Source organism: Malaclemys terrapin, chromosome 8, assembly GCF_027887155.1.
Source record: "Malaclemys terrapin pileata isolate rMalTer1 chromosome 8, rMalTer1.hap1, whole genome shotgun sequence".
Taxonomy (NCBI): Eukaryota; Metazoa; Chordata; order Testudines; family Emydidae; genus Malaclemys; species Malaclemys terrapin.
Genome location: NC_071512.1, coordinates 107757500 through 107776183, shown reverse-complemented (window position 1 = coordinate 107776183; position 18684 = coordinate 107757500). Strand labels below are relative to the sequence as shown.

At 49.2% G+C, this 18684-nt stretch overlaps 3 non-coding genes and 2 pseudogenes across 3 annotated transcripts; 3 read left to right on the top strand and 2 right to left on the bottom strand.

Moving 5' to 3' along the window:
• Positions 1 to 5314: 5314 nt before the first annotated feature.
• LOC128842610 (U1 spliceosomal RNA) lies at positions 5315 to 5478 on the bottom strand. The gene has a single exon (XR_008446041.1). It is a non-coding gene; the product is annotated as a U1 spliceosomal RNA (small nuclear RNA).
• Positions 5479 to 8585: 3107 nt separating this feature from the next.
• On the top strand, positions 8586 to 8701 carry LOC128842622 (U5 spliceosomal RNA). Its single transcript, XR_008446048.1, has one exon. It is a non-coding gene; the product is annotated as a U5 spliceosomal RNA (small nuclear RNA).
• Positions 8702 to 10144: 1443 nt separating this feature from the next.
• Positions 10145 to 10315, top strand: LOC128842616 (U2 spliceosomal RNA; annotated as a pseudogene).
• A 4942-nt stretch (positions 10316 to 15257) lies between these two features.
• LOC128842609 (U1 spliceosomal RNA) lies at positions 15258 to 15421 on the bottom strand. Its single transcript, XR_008446040.1, has one exon. It is a non-coding gene; the product is annotated as a U1 spliceosomal RNA (small nuclear RNA).
• A 1251-nt stretch (positions 15422 to 16672) lies between these two features.
• On the top strand, positions 16673 to 16845 carry LOC128842617 (U2 spliceosomal RNA; annotated as a pseudogene).
• The last annotated feature ends 1839 nt before the right edge of the window (positions 16846 to 18684 follow it).

Genomic DNA, 18684 nt, shown 5'->3' with positions numbered 1-18684 from the left:
CATGGCAGGAGGGGGGCGGTGGTTAGTTTGTTTTCTGCTGCTGCTGAATGTTAACAGAAAAACCGCAACACTCTACAGGCTATGCTTGGTATGTGGGAAAGGAGGGCGCAGAAGCTGTAAGACAATGGCTTACCATGGTCGCATGCAAGCCGAATTCTGTTGCCCGGACCTGTGATCTCTAGCAGCAAAGCCACAGGCACTCAGCATTAAGAGGCAAAATGCGACCTTGCACAGAAATCACATGTGCTATGTAATGTGAATAGTGTTGGTCACCGTGAAAGAGTATAAGCATTGTTCTGCAAAATGTATCCTTTTAAACAATTCTCTCTTTTCCCCTCCCTACAGCAGCTGCAAATTCCTCAAGCCTCCCTCCTCCATCCCGAAGGCTATCACAGATAAGGCGTCGTAAAAAGAAGACGCGAGACGAGATGTTTTCAGAAATTATGGAATCCAGCCGCAGTGACAGAGCTCATCTGAATGAGTGGAAGGAAACGGTTGCAAAGTATAGGAAAGAAGCCAGTGAATGTGAGGACAGGAGGGACCAACGTGAGGACATGAGGGACCAACGTGAGGAGAGAAGAGACGCTCGAGATGAGAGGTGGCGGCAGGAAGATCAGAGGAGGCAGGATGCAACTCTGGGGCTGCTGCGTGAGCAAACAGACATGCTTCAGCATCTGGTGGAGCTTCAGGAACGGCTCAGGAAAACAGACTGCTGCTACAGCCCCTGTACCCCCCTCTCTCCTCCCCATGTTCCGTATCCTCCTCACCCAGACGTGTAAGAACGCGGGGGGGGAGGCTCCGTACACCTTCCCATTCCACCCCAGTAGACAGCCCAAGCAAAAGGCTGTCATTTTTTTAACCTTTTTTTAGTGGCCTTTTCCTTCCCACCGATCCTCCTCCCAAATCCCACCCGGGTTCCCTCCCTCTTTTTCTAATCTATTAATAAAGAATAAATGATTTTTAAATGATAGTGACTTTATTTGGTTTGAAAGAAAGCTGGGGGAAGAGGGAGGGTGGGTTCCTTACAGAAAATGAGTCAATAAAGGGGGCGGGTTTTCATGAAGGAGAAACAAACAGATATTTCACACTGTAGCCTGGCCAGTCATGAAACTGGTTTTCAAAGCTTCTCTGATGCACAGCGCTTCCTGGTGTGCTCTTCTAATCGCCCTGGTGTCTGGCTGCGCGTAATCAGCAGCCAGGCGATTTGCCTCAGCCTCCCACCCCGCCATAAAGGTCTCCCCCTTACTTTCACAGAGATTGTGGAGCACGCAGCAAGCAGAAATAACAATGGGGAGATATCTTTGGCTGAGGTCAGAGCGAGTCAATAATGAACGCCAGCGACCTTTTAAACGGCCAAATGCACATTCTACCACCATTCTGCACTTGCTTAGCCTGTAGTTAAACAGCTCCTGACTCCTGTCCAGGCTGCCTGTGTATGGCTTCATGAGCCATGGCATTAAGGGGTAGGCTGGGTCCCCAAGAATAACTATTGGCATTTCAACATCCCCAACGGTTATTTTCTGTTCCGGAAAGCAAGTCCCTTGCTGCAGCCCTTTAAACAGAGTAGTGTTCCTGAAGACGCGAGCGTTATAACCCTTCCCGCCCAGCCCGCGTTGATGTTGGTGAAACGTCCCTTGTGATCCACAAGTGCTTGCAGCACCATTGAAAAGTACCCCTTGCGGTTTATGTACTCGGTGGCTTGGTGCTCCGGTGCCAAGATAGGGATATGGGTTCCATCTATCGCCCCACCACAGTTAGGGAATCCCATTGCAGCAAAACCATCCACTATGGCCTGCACATTTCCCAGAGTCACTAACTTTCGTAGCAGCACCTGAGTGATTGCTTTGGCTACTTGCATCACAGCAGCCCCCACAGTAGATTTGCCCACTCCAAATTGATTCCCGACTGACTGGTAGCTGTCTGGCGTTGCAAGCTTCCACAGGGCTATCGCCACGCGCTTCTCAACTGTGAGGGCTGCTCTCATCTTGGTATTCTGGCGTTTCAGGGCAGGGGACAGCAAGTCACAAAGTTCCATGAAAGTGCCCTTACGCATGCGAAAGTTCCGCAGCCACTGGGAATCATCCCACACCTGCAACACTATGCGGTCCCACCAGTCTGTGCTTGTTTCCTTTGCCCAGAATCGGCGTTCCATGGATAGAATCTGCCCCATTAACAACATGATCTCCAAAGCACCGGGGCCCGCGGTTTCACAGAATTCTGTATCCGTGTCCATGTCCATGTCCTCATCATGCTTGTCGCTGCGCTGCCGCCACCGCTGCCTCCTCGCCTCGTTTTTCTGGTCCTGGCTCAGCATAAACTCCACGAGAACGCGCGAGGTGTTTACAATGTTCATGACTGCTGTTTTGAGCTGAGTGGACTCCATGCTTGCTGTGGTATGGAGTCTGCAGTGTTCACCCACCCAGGAAAAAAGGCGCGAAATGGTTGTCTGCCGTCCGTTGCTTTCATGCAGGGAGGGAGGGAGGGAGGAGGTGAGGCTGTACCCAGAACCACCTGCGACGATGTTTTTTGTCCCATCAGGCACTGGGATCTCAACCCAGAATTCCAATGGGCGCGGGAGACTGCGGGAACTTTGGGATAGCTATGGGATAGCTACCCACAGTGCAACGCTGCAGAAATCGATGCTAGCCCCGGTACTTGGATGCACACCGCCAAATTAATGTGCTTAGTGTGGCCGCATACATTTCGACTTTATACAACCTGTTTTCCAAATTCGAATTATATAAATTCGGATTAATCCTGTAGTGTAGACATACCCTTAGAATATTTGGAGAAGTGGTTTAGACCCCTGGAAGACTTCTTTTGTTTCAGGTGGATTACACTGAGTGAAACACCGAATTGGAGTGATGTGGAACCTTTTATCAAGTACCTGATTGATAGTGGGGTGCAAATTGATGACATGAAGTGTTTTGATCAGGTCAGCAACCTGAAGAAGTTTACGGAAAGTTGTAACAGTGATGAAGAGTTCAGTAATTATTTGATAGCACACCAGAAGTGGACCAAATATTTTGAGAAATCCAAAAACATTGAGTGTCATTCAGAACTGTTAAAGATTGCACAGTTCTTCTTTGCTATTCCTTCTCACAATGCAAATGTAGAGTGAATTTTTTCACTGATGCAAAACCAGTGGACAAAGGAAAGGAACAACTTGAATGTTGAGTCGCTGAAAGGAATTCTACTTGTACAGTACAACTTCAGACAAACTTCTTGTAAAGACTTTCATGCCTTCTTAAAGAGCAATCAACCACTGCTGAGAAAAATGTGATCTACGTGCGGGCACATGAGGAGAAAGAAAACTGAAGAACTGGTGAAAGGAAAGGACTCACTACATATAAAGAAGTACAGTAAACTTAAATAATTAAACTTCACTTTTGAGGCCATATCACTTTTTCTTATATATATTCAATATAGACGACATGTAGCGCACATCATATATAACAGTATAATAACACATAATACTGTCCTCGCTTACAGACAACCCCCCAACCTGAAGCAAATACTCACCAGCAACTATACACCACACCACAGAAACACCAACCCAGGAACCAATCCCTGTAGCAAACCTCGTTGCCTATTCTGTCCCCATATCTACTCTGGCGACACCATCAGAGGACCCAACCACATCAGCCACACCATCAAGGGCTCATTCACCTGCACATCTACTAATGTTATATATGCCGTCATGTGCCAGCAATGCCCCTCTGCCATGTACATTGGCCAAACCGGACAGTCCCTCTGCAAAAGAATAAATGGATACAAATTGGACATCAGGAATGGTAACATACATAAGCCAGTAAGTGAACACTTCCATCTCCCTGGTCATTCTATTACAGATTTAAAAGTCACTATCATTGAACAAAAAAACTTCAGAAACAGACGTCAAAGAGAAACAGCAGAACTAAAATTCATTTGCAAATTTAACACCATTAAGCTGGGCTTGAATAGGGACTGGGAGTGGCTGGCTCATTACAGAAGCAGCTTTTCCTCTCCTGGAATTGACACCTCCTCATCTATTATTGGGAGTGGACTACATCCACCCTGATTGAATTGGCCCTGTCAACACTGGTTCTCCACTTGTGAAGTAACTCCCTGCTCTCAATGTGTCAGTACATAATGCCTGCATCTGTAACTTTCACTCTGTGCATCTGAAGAAGTGAGGTTTTTACCCACGAAACCTTATGCCCAAATAAATCTGTCAGTCTTTAAGGTGCCACCAGACTCCTTGTTGTTTTTGTAGATACAGACTAACACGGCTACCCCCTGATACTAGAGAGACAAGGTGGACCCCATCTTCTGCTGGGAAAAGAGTGCAGGGTCCTGCCTGGAGAGGGTTTTTCTCGTCGGCGCAGGCAATCCACCGCCCCGAAAGGCGGGAGCAAGGTCGACGGAAGAATTCTTCCATCCACGGCGCGGACTGATGTAGCTGTGCTGACTTACGTTCCCCGTGCAGACTAGGCCTGAAGGTTGGTGCGCGCTGAACAGTTAAGTGAAAACAGCTCCGTCCGTCAGGGGGTGTGCCAAAGGGAAACCTGCTCCTGGGCGACACGGCCACGCCGACCTAACCCCCAGCATAGCTAAGGGCATTCGGGGAGGCGGGGGGCCTAAAGCGACGGAAAGACCTCCTCCGCCATGGGGTCGTGCCAGCCTACTCGCCGAAGCACAGACAGGGTGGCCACCGAGAGACGGGAACAGACAGCAAAAGCCAAAGCGGCCCCAGGGCAGGGGGCAAGCCTGCACGTTGGACGAGGGGACCAGGTGGGACAGGCATTTTTGACAGGCCGTGCTCCCATCAAAGGAGGAAGAGCCCAAGAAGGAGGGACGGGCAAAAAGCTGCAAGCAGGGAAAGAGACAGAACAGCCAGGCAGCTCCCCTTAGGGCAAAAGAAAGCACTGGTCCGAGCCCCCCCAAAGGCAGACGAGAGAGCAGGCCAGACATAAAAGCCCAGGGAAGAACAGGAAAGCAACAGAGCAGAAGAAAGCCAAGAGCCAAAGTTTGCGAGCTGAGCTTTGCTTTGCTCTCCTCTCTGTTGGACCCATCACCAGTGGGAATGACAAAGGTGCCGAAGGCTACTTACAAGGACAGAAAAAGAGACTTGCAAGGACGGAAAAAGAGACACCGACTATCGGGCCAAGCCTTTGTCTCAAGAACAACTTGGAGAAGAGAACAGTCAGAAAGACCTGTGGGTAAAGCCCCCCTCGAAAAACTAAGGACACAGCTCCAGGGTGGACCAAGAAAGAACCTTGAACCCACAAAACAGCACACCTAAAAACTTTTCTTTCTTTTCCCAACCAATTGCCAGGGGAGAGCGCGAACGCAGTCCCCCACTATCACAAATTATGCAGTCGAGTTTCCCGCATTTGGGGAAATCGCAGGGGTCAGCACACCCGCAGTGCAATGGATGAGCCTCACCCTGGGAAAACCACCTTCGTGATCATGGTATCTCCCCTGCCAGGTAAGTATGAGTTCCTAACGCCCAACCGCCGCCCGCCCTCGCTCGCCTCCTACTTTTAACCCGCGGTGCGGACCGCCGCGCCCCGACCGCCAGTCTCGCCCACACCGGCCCCCAATGCCGCGAGCTGCCCCGTCGCGGCCCCAGGGTCCCCTTCCTTCTCCATGCCGAGCCCGGGTGCCATATTCGGGCCCTGCTCCACAGCCTGCCTCCGCTCCCACAATGCTATGCTCGAACACATATCTGCATACTTGCTCACGCGGCTCCGCCCCTCCGGTCGGGCCCCTCCCCCTGCCTGCCCGGGCCCCGCTCTCCCCTGCCCAGCCCTGGCTCTTGCATGCCCCATATCCCAGGAATCCAGGATATCAGAGAGACAAGGTGGACCCCACCTTCTGCTGGGGAAAGAGTGCAGCTTGCATTTTGCTTCTCTCTCTCCCCACCAGAAGTTGGTCCAACACAAGAATTACCTCCCCGCCTTGTCTCGCGTCAGTGTCTTGTCAGTGCAGAAGGTCAGGTGTTGTCACCCACTCCAGAAACTGGAAGGCCCCTTGATCCCTTTTGTTACCTGCCGAGTGAGGCTGAGTGCACAGGCAGGCAGCGCCGTTTGAAGAAGTGGAAGATTGGACAAATGACCAGGGAGGAGTATAAAAATATTGCTCAGGCATGCAGGAGTGAAATCAGGAAGGCCAAATCGCACTTGGAGTTGCAGCTAGCAAGAGATGTTAAGAGTAACAAGAAGGGTTTCTTCAGGTATGTTAGCAACAAGAAGAAAGTCAAGGAAAGTGTGGGACCCTTACTGAATGAGGGAGGCAACCTAGCGACAGAGGATGTGGAAAAAGCTAATGTACTCAGTGCTTTTTTTTTTTTTTTTTTTTTTTTTTTGTCTCTGTCTTCACGAACAAAGTCAGCTTCCAGACAGCTGCACTGGGCAGCACAGCATGGAGAGGAGGTGACCAGCCCTCTGTGAAGAAAGAAGTGGTTCGGGACTATTTAGAAAAACTGGATGTCCACAAGTCCATGGGGCCGGATGCGCTGCATCCGAGGGTGCTAAAGGAGTTGGCGGATGTGATTGCAGAGCCATTGGCCATTATCTTTGAAAACTCATGGCGATCGGGCGAGGTCCCGGATGACTGGAAAAAGGCTAATGCAGTGCCCATCTTTAAAAAAGGGAAGGAGGAGGATCCGGGGAACTACAGGCCAGTCAGCCTCACCTCAGTCCCTGGAAAAATCATGGAGCAGGTCCTCAAGGAATCAATTCTGAAGCACTTAGAGGAGAGGAAAGTGATCAGGAACAGTCAGCATGGATTCACCAAGGGCAAGTCATGCCTGACTAACCTAATTGCCTTCAATGAGGAGATAACTGGGTCTGTGGATGAGGGGAAAGCAGTGGACGTGTTATTCCTTGACTTTAGCAAAGCTTTTGATACGGTCTCCCACAGTATTCTTGCCGGCAAGTTAAAGAAGTATGGGCTGGATGATTGGACTGTAAGGTGGATAGAAAGCTGGCTAGGTCGTCGGGCTCAACGGGTAGTGATCAATGGCTCAATGTCTAGTTGGCAGCCGGTATCAAGCGGAGTGCCCCAAGGGTCGGTCCTGGGGCCGGTTTTGTTCAATATCTTCGTTAATGATCTGAAGGATGGGGTGGACTGCACTCTCAGCAAGTTTGCAGATGACACTAAACTGGGAGGAGTGGTAGATACTAAACTGGCTGGAGGGTAGGGATGGGATACAGAGGAACCTAGACAATATTAGAGGATTGGGCCAAAAGAAACCTGATGAGGTTCAACGAGGACAAGTGCAGAGTCCTGCACTTTGGACGGAAGAATCCCATGCACCGCTACAGAGTAGGGACCGAATGGCTAGGCAGCAGTTCTGCAGAAAAGGACCTAGGGGTTACAGTGGACGAGAAGCTGGAGATGAGTCGACAGTGTGCCCTTGTGCCCAAGAAGGCTAACGGCATTTTGGGCTGTATAAATAGGCACATTGCCAGCAGATCGAGGGATGTGATAATTCCCCTCTGGTAAGCCTCATCTGGAATACTGTGTCCAGTTTTGGGCCCCACACTACAAGAAGGATGTGGAAAAATTGGAACAAGTCCAGCGGAGGGCAACAAAAATGATGAGGGGGCTGGAGCACATGACTTATGAGGAGAGGCTGAGGGAACTGGGCTTGTTTAGTCTGCAGAAGAGAAGAATGAGGGGGGATTTGATAGCTGCTTTCATCTACCTGAAGGGGGGTTCCAAAGAGGCTGGATCTAGACTGTTCTCAGTGGTACCAGATGACAGAACAAGGACTACCTGTCTCATGTTGCGGTGGGGGAGGTTTAGGTTGGATATATTAGGAAGCACAATTTCACAAGGAGGGTGGTGAAGCACTGGAATGCGTTACCTAGGGAGGTGGTGGAGTCTCCTTCCTTGGAGGTTTTTAAGGCCCGGCTTGACAAAGCCCTGGCTGGGATGATTTAGTTGGGGATTGAGCAGCGGGTTGGACTAGATGACCACCTGAGGTCCCTTCCAACCCTGATAGTCTAAGCTGTTCCCGTGTATCAGGTGAGCTGCAGTGCAGCGAACCCCAAGGATCTGAGGTGAGCTACTTTGCAGCAGAGGCCGACCAAGCAGCAGGTACAACGCGGGGTCGCACCCCGGCTGGCAGATAGAATCTCATGTCCGAGATCCCGGCTCCTGTTACTTTGCAAGGCGTGTGTGATTGCTCTGGGTTTTAGCCGTGGGCCAATTGCCCTCTGGCTTCTCGGCCGGGCTCCGTCCTCTATGCGCCTGGGTGTCAGCGAGACTGTCCCAGGAGAGCAGCTTCCCCAGCCCGCCGCCGCATCCCAGTCTCCGCCCAGCTGGGGAACGAGCAGCGGCAGCCCTGAGCGAGGATGGGCTGGAGAATCTCATTTGCATACCCACAGTGCCTTGCGCGCAGTGAAGCGAGTCCCTGGTCAAGGGGCTGGTTTTGCTCCCAATGTCCCCGGTTCCGATGCTCCAACTCGGGATGTAAACCGGTTCAATTACATTTCCTGTAAAAGCGAGAGCTTTAGCGGGCAGTGAGTGTAGTCACCCTGAGGTGAGTAGCACACGCGGTTGCCCCGGCAGCGCCTGTGCAGCATGTCCTTGATATACTCTGGTTTCTCTTCAAATTGTATAAATCTTTCACCTTTTATTAAAGATTTCTTTGGGGAGGAACATTTATGAGTTTCTATCTGATTTTTTGAGGCTTTGCTTTAGTGAGGCCGTTCCCTGTTGTTATGAGAAAAGTAGAAAGGTGGTTGGACTTTGCTACTTGAGCTTATGTTGACAGCTGAAGCTTCTGTATTGTCTGAATGAAGACCAGAGCTTTGAAAACAGCTGTTTATGATTTATTTAGCGCTCGGTGTGTTAGTGAGATGTTTTTTCCCAGCAAGGGTCTGTTTTGTGATCTGTATTCACCTAGTTGTTTGGTTTCATAGGTTTTTGGCAGCAAGGGTAGAGAATATATCAGCGTTGAAGAGCAGCAAAGAAATGCGTTGTTGTCCGTGTTAACGTTTGGTTTGTACGAAGAGGATGGTTTTGAGTCGTTTGGGGAACTCTTTGGTTACTTTTAGGCCCCTGAGTTGAAAGGCTGCTCTTGCAGATTTTACTTTGTCATTGTTGGTAGGTCAATGAAAGAGCTGCTTTCTTAGTCTATTCTGTGTAGGTTCTTAAACCGTTCTCCTTAGCATACCTTCCAGAAGTGATTGCATGGTTTTCTCGTCTCCCCACAGAAGATAAATTTTTCCATCCCTTTCCCGTTGGGAAAACGCCACTGTTTCAACTTAGGAAACAGTCTCTGTAAATGGTTTGCCCAGACGAGGGATATAACTTAGAGAATTTTTTCACTTCAAGGTCCCAGAAGTAAAGACAAGGTTTTCATCTCGAGGCCAAAAGACCAAAAACATCAAGACACTTGATCACGGCCTTGGATAGACCAAGAGACTACGTTCATAGGAGCAGAAGAGGAGGAAGGTTGTGGCCCTTTGAGTCAGATTCATAGCATTTAAAGCCAGAAGGAACCAGCCGATCACCTCAGAGCGGCAGTGCCCCAGGCTCTGCAATGGCAAGGAATTGATTTGATGCAATTGACTGTATGTTTGAGATAGTTCTGTGGGAAGGAGCAGAAAAGAGCACTGGGGCTGCGGAATAGCGCTTGCATGGGCTTTCTTTGCCCAGTTTTGCTGTAAGAGTTAACAGTGAGAGATTGCTAGTCTCAGGTCAGTGGGTGGTTTTATGCAAATTAGGAGTATACAGGGAAACCAGCGAGAGGAAGACATCTGCAAGACTTGTCTGTCTTTGAACAGAATTGTGTGTTAAGGGCTCTTGCTTTGAATTCTTCCACTGGAGTCATTTCGGGGAAGTGACCCTCACTTAGAGTTCCCTAGTTCTGGTGTTTGTTGCGTGTCCGGGAGCTCGTCAGGGTGAGATCGAAATCGGTGGGTGCAGGGGTGTGCGTGCGTCGCAGAGTCTCAGCATCGCTTCTCGGCTCTGTATGAGCTAAGATCAAGCGTAGTACCTGTTCTTATCAGTTTAGTTACCCACCCCTCATTGGGGACATTGCAGTGTGTATATACTATGTGTGCTGCCCAGCCCCAAAACACCAACATACCCCCTTACTCTGCATGTTACCCCCAATGACCAATGACTAACGCTTCAAATTTTCTGTATCGTTTATTTCTTTAAATATTCTCTAATAAAATTTAAATCTGATATGTCCTTTATTTAAGGACTGTATATTAAATTAATTTTTGAAGCAGGGGGTTAGAACAGCAGCTTGCTCTGTCTGCCCTATGCATCAACCTGGTATTGCAGTGTCTCCAGGAATGGTGCATCTCCTTTTTTGGGGAGAATCTTCTGGTTAGAAAAACAGAAAACTGGGATGGTACTTCTTTAAAGCAGATTTTTAGAAGTAGCAGAAAACTCTGAAGTCTTTGTTGTGCACCTTGATTTCACCCGCCAAGTATCAAGTGTGAACTCCTCAGGCACTAGGACAGCCTGAACATGGAGTCACAGACAGCCCCCTTGGGCACCCAGACTCTATCTTGCCACCCAGGTGTAGTAGAAGCTGCTGTAACATGCAAGCTCTGTATGTCCCTTAGGGCTAACCCTAGCCAAACAGCCGGGCTCCCTTGCTTATGCTTAGAAGGCGTGCCGTCTCCCTGAAGTCCAAGCAGCATCGGGGGGGACAACAGTTTCTTCTTGACAGAGATTTTTATTTCATTCCCCCAGAGCTCAAGCTGATGGGGGCAAGTCTTTGTGCAGGTCTCCGCCTCCTCGTGGGTGTGGATGGGTGTGTGAGGGGGAGCAATCAGCCGAGTCTTTTGTCCACGGATGATCCACAGTGGCTTGTCTGATGTCTCAGGGCCTTCTCTTGTTGGAAAGGAGATGTCTCCTCTTCTGGTAAACTAGCATTTCACACTGGGTAATGCTTCGCTCCTGACTGGTGGTGGGGTGGCGGCAAGGGGGTTTACAGTTTTAGTGCCAACGCTTATATATCACCTTCTAACATGGGATACGGCTATTATAGGTGAGAATAATGCATGCAGCAACTCACAAGCTTTTCATAAAATCTAAACACAAAACACGTTTTTATAAATCTCATGCCTGTTTTAACAACACTAACAAACAGGTGAGCAAGACTAGTTTCCAGCCATGCGTTTGTCACTTCTCAGTAAGGCCTAGGGGCCTTGGCATGAGCTGGCACCTGGTCTGCCAGTGTCAGAAGAGGCTTTTCCCTCTTATCCCCAGGTGTCTGTACTGGGACCAGCACTGTTCAATTTATTCATAAATGGTCTGGGGAAAGGGGTAAACAGTGAGGTGGCAAAATGACAACATTGCTTAAGATAGTTAAGTCCCAGGCAGACTGCGAAAAGCCACAAAGAGATCTCACAAAACTCGGTGACTGGGCAACAAAACGTCAGATGGACGTCGGTGCTGAAAAATGCAAAGTAATGCACATTGGAAAACATAATCCCAACTATCCCTATAAAACGATGGGGTCTAAATTAGCTGTTACCACTCAAGGAAGAGATCCAGGAGTCGTTGTGGAAAGTTCTCTGAAAACATCCACTCAATGTGCACCGGAGTGTTGGGAATCTTTAAGACAGAAAATATCATAGCGCCTCAATATAAATCCATGGTACGCCCATATCTTGAATACTGCGTGCTGATGTGGTCGCCCCATCTCAAAAAAGATATACTGGAATGGGAAAGATTCAGAAAAGGGCAACAAAAATGCTGAGGGGATATGGACCAGCTTCCGTATAAGAAGAGATGAATAAGACTGGAACTTTTCAGCTTGGAAAAGAGACGACTAAAGGGGGATACGACGGAGGTCTATAAAATCATGACCGGTGTGGAGAAAGTAAATAAGGAAGAGTTATTTACTCCTTCTCATAAACAAAAAAATCTAGGGGTCACCGAATTAAATTAATAGGCAGCAGCTTTAAAACAAACAAACAAAAGGAAGTATTTCTCCACGCACCGCACAGTCAACCTGTGGAACGCTTTGCCAGAGGATGTCGTGAAGGCCAAGACTATAACAGGGTTCAAAAAAGAACTAGATAAATTAATGGAGGATAGGTCCATCGATGGCGCTTCGCCAGCAGTATCCCTAGCTAACCCCTGTTTGCCAGAAGCTGGGAATGGGGGACAGGGGATGGATCACTCGATGATTCCCTGTTCTGTTCATTCCCTCTGGGGCACCTGGCATTGGCCGCTGTCAGAAGACAGGATACTGGGCTAGATGGACTTTTGGTCTGACCCAGTATGGCCGTTCTTACGTTCTTATCCCATAACCACTTCGTTTTCTTTAGAGCCTTTGGTGAGAGACCCTGTCAAAGGCTTTCTGAAAATCCCAGTTCGCTATATCGACTGAATCATCCTCATCCACATGCTTGTTGAGATCCTCAAATAATTCTACAAGATTGGTGAGGTACGAGTTCCCTTTACAAAAGCTGTGTTCACCCTTTCCCAATATATCCTGTTTATCTGGGTGCCTGATCATTCTAGTTTCTACCAATTTCCCCATTACTGAAGTTAGGCTCGCCGGTCTGAAATCGCCAGGGTCGCCCCAGGAGCCCATTTTAAAAATTGGCGTTACGTCAGCTACCTGCCAGTGGTCTGCAACAGAGGCTTGCTTCAGCGGTAGCTTGCGTACTACGGCTCGTAGTTCTGCAATTTCACATCTGAGTTCCCTCAGAACTCGTGGTGGAATGCCATCTGGTCCTGATGACTTATTCCTGCTTAATTTAACAATTTGTTCTAAAACCTCTTCTACTGGGATGGTACTTCAGATTTGTCACCCAATGAGGACAGCTCTGATGTGGGACTCTCCCTCCCGTCCTCTGCAGTGAAGGCTGCTGCAAAGAAGGCATGGAGCTTCTCTGCAATGGCCTCGTCTTCCTAGAGTGCTCCTTTGTCAGCTAGTGGCCCCTCCACCTCTTTGGCAGGCTGCCTGCTTCTGATGTACTTAAAAACATTCTTATGGTTAGCTTTTGTGTCTTTAGCATGTTGCTTCTCAGATTCTTTCTTGGCCTGACTCGTTAGACTTTGACACTTAAGCGGCCAGAGTTTGTGCACCTTCCTATTCTCCTCACTAGGACTTGATTTCCAGCTTTTGAAGGATGACTTTTTGCTTCTAACGGCCTCCATTACTCAGCCATTTACCTAGGGTGGCATTCTTCCAGTCCTCCTATTGTCGTTTCTGATTTAGGGCATACGTTTCATCCGAGCCTCTAATTACGGTGCCTTTAAACAGTCTGCATGCTGCTTGCAGGCACTTCACATTCGTGACAGCAGCTCCTTTTAATTTCCATCTAACAATCTGTACTTATGCCGATAGGTTGACTTTAGGTCTTTAACTTTGACGGGTAGCTGGGAAGATGGTAAATCGGACAGAAACCCATTCGACAAACCTCTTCATTTCCTTGTTAGCGCCTGACTTCTTTATTGATTTTCTTTTCCTTATTTCCCAGCAGACTGACTAGACACCAGATCTGGGTGCTAGCAGAGGGACCCGACGAGCACCTTACTTTCTGATTTCTTTCGGCCGTGTTGAACACGCCAGGGCGCGCACAGATTCTGGATACTCATCTAAATGTAACGCCTAGCGCTCAGCTTTATTTCTGTTTGCTAGCTCTTCTGGGCAATTGATCTTTGGTCTGACACGTAGGATCCCTGCATTAGGGGAGATGTCTAATGAACGAGACCATAAACCTTGGAAATGAAATGAAACCTGAAGTCCGTAGAAGACCCCGAAAGTCCCTCGGAGAGTGGAGTGCAAGTTGAGGAAGAGTTGCCTGCACAGCTTACCTCTCAATTCTCATTTTCCTGTGCTGAGCGCAAAAGCCGGGAATCAGCTCCAGGTAGGGAGGGGAGACCATATGTGTGCAGTGGTTAGACAGGAAACAGCAAGGAACTGGACTGGTCTGGAGTGAAACCCTAAGCATCTTATGTATGCCTGATGAGAGAGTTGTGTGGGAAGTGGCGGTTTTAAGTGGGCTTTCAGAGGAAATGCAACTGAAAGGCAGCAGAAAGTGGAATCCCAGATTTTTAAACAATCCTCCGATAACACACCAAAAAGCTCATGTCTCGCTACTCATTCAAAATTAGAATAAAGTTACAGCAAGATTTCATCATAAATGAAGTAAAATCCTAAAGATTTCAGAACACAACTGCTTTAAGGAGCCACGAGGGAAGCAATACAGCCTTGTCACAGAGAAATGCAGTTAAACTATTTCCCATTTTTTAAGCAGCATAGTCTCCCCAAACGGAAGGGCACTGTTCCCGGAGAAGGGTCCTGCCTGGAGAGGGTTTTTCTCGTCGGCGCAGGCCATCCACCTCCCCGAAAGGCGGGAGCAAGGTCGACAGAAGAATTCTTCCGTCCATGGCGCAGACTGATGTAGCTGTGCCGACTTACGTTCCCCGTGCAGACTAGGCCTGAGGGTTGGTGCGCGCTGAACAGTTAAGTGAAAACAGCTCCGTCCGTCAGGGGGTGTGCCAAAGGGAAACCCGCTCCTGGGCGACACGGCCACGCCGACCTAACCCCCAGCATAGCTAAGGGCATTCGGGGAGGCGGGGGGCCTAAAGCGACGGAAAGACCTCCTCCGCCATGGGGTCGTGCCAGCCTACTCTCCGTAGCACAGACAGGGTGGCCACCGAGAGACGGGAACAGACAGCAAAAGCCAAAGCGGCCCCAGGGCAGGGGGCAAGCCTGCACGTTGGACGAGGGGACCAGGTGGGACAGGCATTTTTGACAGGCCGTGCTCCCATCAAAGGAGGAAGAGCCCAAGAAGGAGGGACGGGCAAAAAGCTGCAAGCAGGGAAAGAGACAGAACAGCCAGGCAGCTCCCCTTAGGGCAAAAGAAAGCACTGGTCCGAGCCCCCCCAAAGGCAGACGAGAGAGCAGGACAGACGTAAAAGCCCAGGGAAGAACAGGAAAGCAACAGAGCAGAAGAAAGCCGAGAGCCAAAGTTTGCGAGCTGAGCTTTGCTTTGCTCTCCTCTCTGTTGGACCCATCACCAGTGGGAATGACAAAGGTGCCGAAGGCTACTTACAAGGACAGAAAAAGAGACTTGCAAGGACGGAAAAAGAGACACCGACTATCGGGCCAAGCCTTTGTCTCAAGAACAACTTGGAGAAGAGAACAGTCAGAAAGACCTGTGGGTAAAGCCCCCCTCGAAAAACTAAGGACACAGCTCCAGGGTGGACCAAGAAAGAACCTTGAACCCACAAAACAGCACACCTAAAAACTTTTCTTTCTTTTCCCAACCAATTGCCAGGGGAGAGCGCGAACGCAGTCCCCCACTACCACAAATTATGCAGTCGAGTTTCCCGCATTTGGGGAAATCGCAGGGGTCAGCACACCCGCAGTGCAATGGATGAGCCTCACCCTGGGAAAACCACCTTCGTGATCATGGTATCTCCCCTGCCAGGTAAGTATGAGTTCCTAACGCCCAACCGCCGCCCGCCCTCGCTCGCCTCCTACTTTTAACCCGCGGTGCGGACCGCCGCGCCCCGACCGCCAGTCTCGCCCACACCGGCCCCCAATGCCGCGAGCTGCCCCGTCGCGGCCCCAGGGTCCCCTTCCTTCTCCATGCCGAGCCCGGGTGCCATATTCGGGCCCTGCTCCACAGCCTGCCTCCGCTCCCACAATCCTCGGCTCGAACAGATATCTGCATACTTGCTCACGCGGCTCCGCCCCTCCGGTCGGGCCCCTCCCCCTGCCTGCCCGGGCCCCGCGCTCTCCCCTGCCCAGCCCTGGCTCTTGCATGCCCCATATCCCAGGAATCCAGGATATCAGAGAGACAAGGTGGACTCCACCTTCTGCTGGGGAAAGAGTGCAGCTTGCATTTTGCTTCTCTCTCTCCCCACCAGAAGTTGGTCCAACACAAGAATTACTTCCCCGCCTTGTCTCGTGTCAGTGTCTTGTCAGTGCAGAAGGTCAGGTGTTGTCACCCACTCCAGAAACTGGAAGGCCCCTTGATCTCTTTTGTTACCTGCCGAGTGAGGCTGAGTGCACAGGCAGGCAGCGCCCTTTGAAGAAGTGGAAGATTGGACAAATGACCAGGGAGGAGTATAACAAAATATTGCTCAGGCATGCAGGAGTGAAATCAGGAAGGCCAAATCGCACTTGGAGTTGCAGCTAGCAAGAGATGTTAAAGAGTAACAAGAAGGGTTTCTTCAGGTATGTTAGCAACAAGAAGAAAGTCAAGGAAAGTGTGGGACCTTACTGAATGAGGGAGGCAACCTAGCGACAGAGGATGTATTCTGGTGTTTGTTGCGTGTCCGGGAGCTCGTCAGGGTGAGATCGAAATCGGTGGGTGCAGGGGTGTGCGTGCGTCACAGAGTCTCAGCATCGCTTCTCAGCTCTCTATGAGCTAAGATCAAGCGTAGTACCTGTTCTTATCAGTTTAATAAAACCTAGCTGAATCCCGCCACGTAAGGGTCACCCCATCCCCATTACCCAGCCCGCTTACTTATACCCATGACTGTCTCTACTTCCCGTATGGGTGTTAGACCCTCACCGCTTATCGACTGTTTCCTGATCCCGCCCACCGGTTACCCACCCCTCATTGGGGACATTGCAGTGTGTATACACTATGTGTGCTGCCCAGCCCCAAAATCACCAACATACCCCCATACTCTGTATGTTACCCCCAATGACCAATAACTAACGCTTCACATTTTCTGTATCATTTATTTTTTTCTAAATATTCTCTAATAAAATTTAAATCTGATATGTCCTTTATTTAAGGACTGTATATTAAATTAATTTTTGAAACAGGGGGTTAGAACAGCAGCTTGCACTGTCTGCCCTATGTATCGGCCTGGTATTGCAGTGTCTTCAGGAACGGTGCACCTCCCTTTTTGGGGAGAATCTTCTGGTTACAAAAACAGAAAACTGGGATGGTACTTCTTTAAAGCAGATTTTTGGAAGTAGCAGAAAAATCTGAAGTCTTTGTTGTGCTTTGGTTTCTTTATGATAAACAAACTATTGTTACAATTTCTTGGGAGTGTTTTGAGTGTCAATAGATGTGAGGCTGTTCTTTGTCTTGCTAGAGGATTATTTAAGAAGCTGGGATCCTTTTTTCTGCTGTGAGTCTTTTCAACAGTATGAGGGACAAATGCTTTCCAGACTCTGGGTCTGTTGGGGAGATGGTTGGTTGGTTGGTTGGTTAGTTTTTTGTTTGTTTGTTTTTTTGGGGGGCGGTTGGTAATATTTGAGGTCACACGTATATCAACAACCGCATGAGTTACATAGCCTTCTCTCCACCCGGCCTACGTTCTATGTATCTCGGTTCGTAAGATCAAGACAAGGCACTAGGTGTCGTGCTGCACCCGGCACACAGGGGTCCCAATCCTGATTTCCTCCCCCCAAACCTACTGTAATCTAAATGGTAAATAATAACCCTTAACTTCTCAGCGTTGCCACCCTCACTCTTGGGAAATCATGAGTCAGACTCCCCAAAATCATGACAGTGGCTTACAAACCATGAGGATTCTTTTTTTTTAAAATGTAACGTGGGTTCTCTTTATTTCCCTTCCGGTTTTCTGAACCAGGCAAGCTAGAAACGTACCTTTCTAGTGCAGCCACAGCCCCAGAGAGCAGGAGCCCCGCGGGGGCGCCTGGGGCTGGCAGGCAGCGGGGCTCCTCACGGTTGTGTGTTCCGCATCTCGATTTCACCCGCCAAGTATCAAGTGTGAACTCCTCAGGCACTAGGACAGCCTGAACATGGAGTCACAGCAACTCACAAGCTTTTCATAAAATCTAAACACGAAACACATTTTTATAAATCTCATGCCTGTTTTAACAACACTAACAAACAGGTGAGCAAGACTAGTTTCCAGCCATGCGTTTGTCACTTCTCAGTAAGGCCTAGGGGCCTTGGCATGAGCTGGCACCTGGTCTGCCAGTGTCAGAAGAGGATCTTCCCTCTTATCCCCAGGTGTCTGTACTGGGACCAGCTGTGACGGGTTGGATCACAGAAACCCCCCTGGGAGCTGCCACCCCGATGTGCAAAGACTACCCCTGCTTCTGTTTTCCCTGCCAGCTCAGGACTCCAGCACCCTGTCTTGCTGAGCCAGACACTCCCGTCTGGCTCCAGACACAGATCCAGGGTCAGAATCTCCTGTCCCAAAGCTGCAAGTTTACCTGAAAACAGCTCGCAGTAGCGTGCTTGTCTTTAGCACTCAGATGCCCAACTCCCAATGGGGTCTAAACCCAGATAAATCCGTTTTACCCTGCATAAAGCTTATGCAGGGCAAACTCATAAATTGTTCGCCCTCTATAACACTGATAGAGAGATATGCACAGTTGTTTGCTCCCCCAGGTATTAATACATACTCTGAGTAAATTACGAAATAAAAAGTGATTTTATTAAATACAGACAGTAGGATTTAAGTGGTTCAAAGTAGTAACAGACAGAACAAAGTAAGTCACCAAGCAAAATAAAATAAAATGCGCAAATCTATGCCTAATCAAACTAAATACAGATAATCTCACCCTCAGAGAGGCTTCAGTAAGTTTTTCTCAGACTGGACATCTTCCAGGCCTGGGCACAATCCTTTCCCCTGGTACAGCTCTTGTTGCAGCTCAGGTGGTAGCTAGGGGATTCTTCATGATGGCTCCTCTCCCTCTCTGTTCTCTTCCCCCCTTTATATATCTTTTGCATAAGGCGGGAACTCTTTGTCTCTCTGGGTTTC